General features: G+C 37.8%; 1 long non-coding RNA gene across 4 annotated transcripts; it reads left to right on the top strand.

Annotated features, from left to right (window-relative positions):
- Positions 1-534: 534 nt before the first annotated feature.
- On the top strand, positions 535-3,322 carry LOC148158345 (uncharacterized). Of its 4 annotated transcripts, none has more exons than XR_015763755.1 (6): positions 535-832; positions 2,189-2,277; positions 2,364-2,481; positions 2,658-2,725; positions 2,801-2,916; positions 3,016-3,322. It is a non-coding gene; the product is annotated as an uncharacterized LOC148158345 (long non-coding RNA). The 4 variants fall into 4 exon arrangements; XR_015763756.1 differs by having other exon boundaries at positions 2,168-2,277; XR_015763757.1 differs by lacking the exon at positions 535-832 and adding an exon at positions 1,112-1,247 and having other exon boundaries at positions 2,168-2,277.
- The last annotated feature ends 210 nt before the right edge of the window (positions 3,323-3,532 follow it).

The raw sequence follows: 3,532 nt of genomic DNA, 5'->3' as shown, positions 1-3,532 counted from the left end.
AAATGTACACAAAACCTTTACTATTCTGCAAATGTTGAAAGAACACAATTTCACAATATTTCCATTAAATAAGAAACACAATTAAAATCGTCATTAATAAGTTTCTTCATGAGACAAATCGTTAAAAAAACATGCCATGCCACAGTCCTTCTACTTCCTGTCATCATCTTCTTCATGGTTTGTGACAGTGCAACATCCTGATAAATCAGTTTTGATACGGCCAAAAGAGAGATTTTTGTTTTTCAAAATTGGCTTGGTTCCATTAAGCAAATGTATTTTAGAAATGTCAAATTGTACAAATATGGAAACACTGCTCATGAACCACCATGTTGTTTTACACTTATCTGCATTTTGGAACCCCAGTAAAACTGCACTATCAAGTTTTACTCAGATTTTTTTCTTGCCTTTTGAGTTATTTGTTGTTAAAATGATTTTGTACAGTTTTGGGACAGAGTCGTGTTGTCTAAACGAACCCAAAGGACAAAACCGACAGTGGTGAAGATGAGCCGAATCCCCAATGGCAACACAGTAAAAAATGCTGGGTTATTTTCATAACCCAATTTCTGGGTTGAAGCTGTTGGGTCATAGGTTGGGTTAGTTTGACCAAATATTGGGTCAAAATTCATAACTCATGAGTTGGGTCAGAAATTTATCGGAAGTCTACATCTTGCACACTTCTGTTGGGCCAGGAGTTGGGTGGGTAGATTTACCCAAACGGTTGGGTTAAAGATGAAACTTGGAAGAAGCCACGCCCCTCTTCACAAGCCTCCATTTTCAACATGACTGTGAACGTTGCATATCGGACTTCTCCTCTACTTTGAAATAAGACATGGTAAGTAAAAAGAAGATAAAGTTTCAACGTTTATAGAATTTTATACATAAATTGAATTTATTTCAAACATGTTTGATATTTATTTTTATGGTTATTTAAAATGTTTATTACGGTAGGTTCCTCTGACAAAGAGCTTCGGTGTTGCTACAATACGGATGTTGGGGAAAAAATAGATGAAGGGGAAGGGCACAATTTGTCAAGTAAATTAAATTCACTTTTTAATATAACCTCAATCATATTTGTTCGTAACTTAACATAGTCAAATTTTTAAAAATAGATTTAGTTTTAAAAGAAAATGTAGTTGACGGTTTGTCCCCTGATTTTTGCAATATGCGCGCGCATCCTCAGCGGGCTGAGGCTACGTGTTCGAACACCAGCAGTAATGGCGGAGGAGAGCGAGCAGAGCTTTAATAATGTGGGTATATTATGCTTGTTGAAAATAAAATAACTTTTGCAAAGTTATTAGGCGATAAATTAGTTGTGTAAACCTGAATTATGCGCTCGGTTTATTAACATATAGCTTAATTACAAACATGCTCGGACGTGTTCGGACTTATCGCTCCCCTCCAGCCGCCGGCTCGTCTCGCCCTCTCTGTCAGTTGACCGGGCGGAGCGGCTCGTTAAGCTGAGAGAGAACGACCGTCTCCCGGCACATTGCTTTCAAACTCCCGCTGGTTTTAGGCAACGAATTAAAAGCAAAACTAAGACAATATCTAATGTTAATGTTTGCTCATTTTATTATTATTGTTACTACCGTGTTTCCCCGAAAGTAAGACAGTGTCTTACTTTCTTTTTATCCCCAAAAGCCCCACTATGTCTTACTTTCGGGGTATGTCTTATATTGGAAAAAAATTGTCGAATTTTTTGTTTTAACCATAAAACGCGGAAGTGGGCAGGAGGCGGCGCTCATTAAGATCAGAGGGAGGTGGCAGACGCGGTGACGTATGGAGAGGGGGACGGTGCGGACGTGGGCAGGAGGCGGCGCGCAGCTAGATGAGAGGTGTTTCCCCGAAAAGTAAGACATATGTCTTACTTTCGGGGTACGGCTTATATTAGCCGACCCCCCTGAAACCCCCGATACGTCTTACAATCGGGGGTGTCTTACTATCGGGGAAACGCGGTATTAATTACAAATACATTTATTTAAAGTTGGTGCTGAAAGTTATTCAGCACTAAGTTTGTGTTAAGTTTTGCTATATTTATTTTTAGGAACATAAAATTACTCTGAGCATTTGAAATTGCTGGCTAATTACAAGTTATTTGCAGTGGAGACAGCTAGAAGATTTAATTCAGTCATTCTTAAAGTTTGATTTGTGATTTTGTCTTTTCTGATAGATTTTGTAATTTTACATCCAGGATCTTCAGGAGAATTAAGCGAAACCCAAACTCCTTGTTCTCAACGAAGACCTTCTGCATGACCAGGAACATGAGTCTGCTCCCTCAAGGTATTGAAGCTCAGAAGAAATGTTCTCTAAAATGTCATGCTTTTTAGTTACTGTAACATTTTAACACTAACTTATGTTTGATACAGAAGATGATGTAGTCCTGCAGCTGCTGCCAGTACCCCTTCCTGCTCCACCTTACTAATTTGGGAGAAGTTTCAGATCCATCAACCTGGAAATTCAGATGTTTTCATTGATATCCAGCCTGTAAGTCAACCTTCATCTCTGAATAATGCTCAGATTGTTTAAGTGCATCACATTCAATAGTGAGGTTTTGTGTTAAACTAGAATCAGTCAGAAATTAGTTTTTGAGAATGTAGCCCTTTACCTTTAAATTCACTAACTGCCTGTTTTTGTGCTTCTCTCTCTTGTTCTCAATGAAGATCTTTTGTATGGCCAAGAAGAGAAAGGAGTGGCCGTCTTCTCAACAACATGAATTTTCTCCCTTAAGGTATTGAAGCTCAAGAGATGTTTATAAACTGTTAACATTTAACATTTTAACACAAGCTTATGTTTTGCCATGCAGACAAGATGATGTAGCCCTGCAGCTGCTGCCAGTTCTCCTCCCTACTTACACATTTGGGAGAAGAGTTTCAGATCCATCAACCTGGAAGTTCAGAAGGTTTCATTGATATCCAGCCTGTAAGTCAACATTCATCTCTGAATCATGCTCAAATTGTTTGCTGTTTATATAAGTTCATCACTAATGGCCTGTTATTTTCTGTCTTCTCTCTCCATCAGGTTGGGACAAACCTGGTGGTGCATCTACAAAATGTGACAACCCGTATGTCCTCATGCAGGGAGACAGGCAAAATGCTAAAGTGTCGTTAAAAATGCTCCTTGTTTAATGGCTGAAAGGTTTACTTGTAGTTTGCTTTAAAACAGACTTTTTTTCATTAAATGTTTTCTAATATGGAGTAACAGATACTTCTGGAGTTGTAGCCAAATGAATTGAAGTGATTTAACTACTTATGTTTTGTAACTTTTGTAAATGAAATTGCTGGCTCTATATATGTATCATGTGGAAATAAAAGAAGCTTTAAATTCATATGTCTTTTAATTCTGTTTTTATATAGTGAAATTTAAAATAATTTTTTTTAACCCAACTATAGTGGTATAATAACCCTTGTGTTGGGTTATGAATTTCAACCCAATTTTGGGTCAATTTAACCAATTTAAACAAGTCAATTTAACCCAACGTTTGGTTAGTTGCCATGACCCAATGTGCTGGGTCAAACCCTCAACCCAACCCAGTTGG

Source organism: Poecilia mexicana, unplaced genomic scaffold (genome assembly GCF_051168715.1).
Source record: "Poecilia mexicana isolate PSO_F unplaced genomic scaffold, ASM5116871v1 scaffold_7, whole genome shotgun sequence".
Taxonomy (NCBI): Eukaryota; Metazoa; Chordata; class Actinopteri; order Cyprinodontiformes; family Poeciliidae; genus Poecilia; species Poecilia mexicana.
The sequence above is the reverse complement of the archived record's forward strand: the minus strand, read 5'-3'. Positions and strand labels throughout refer to the sequence as shown.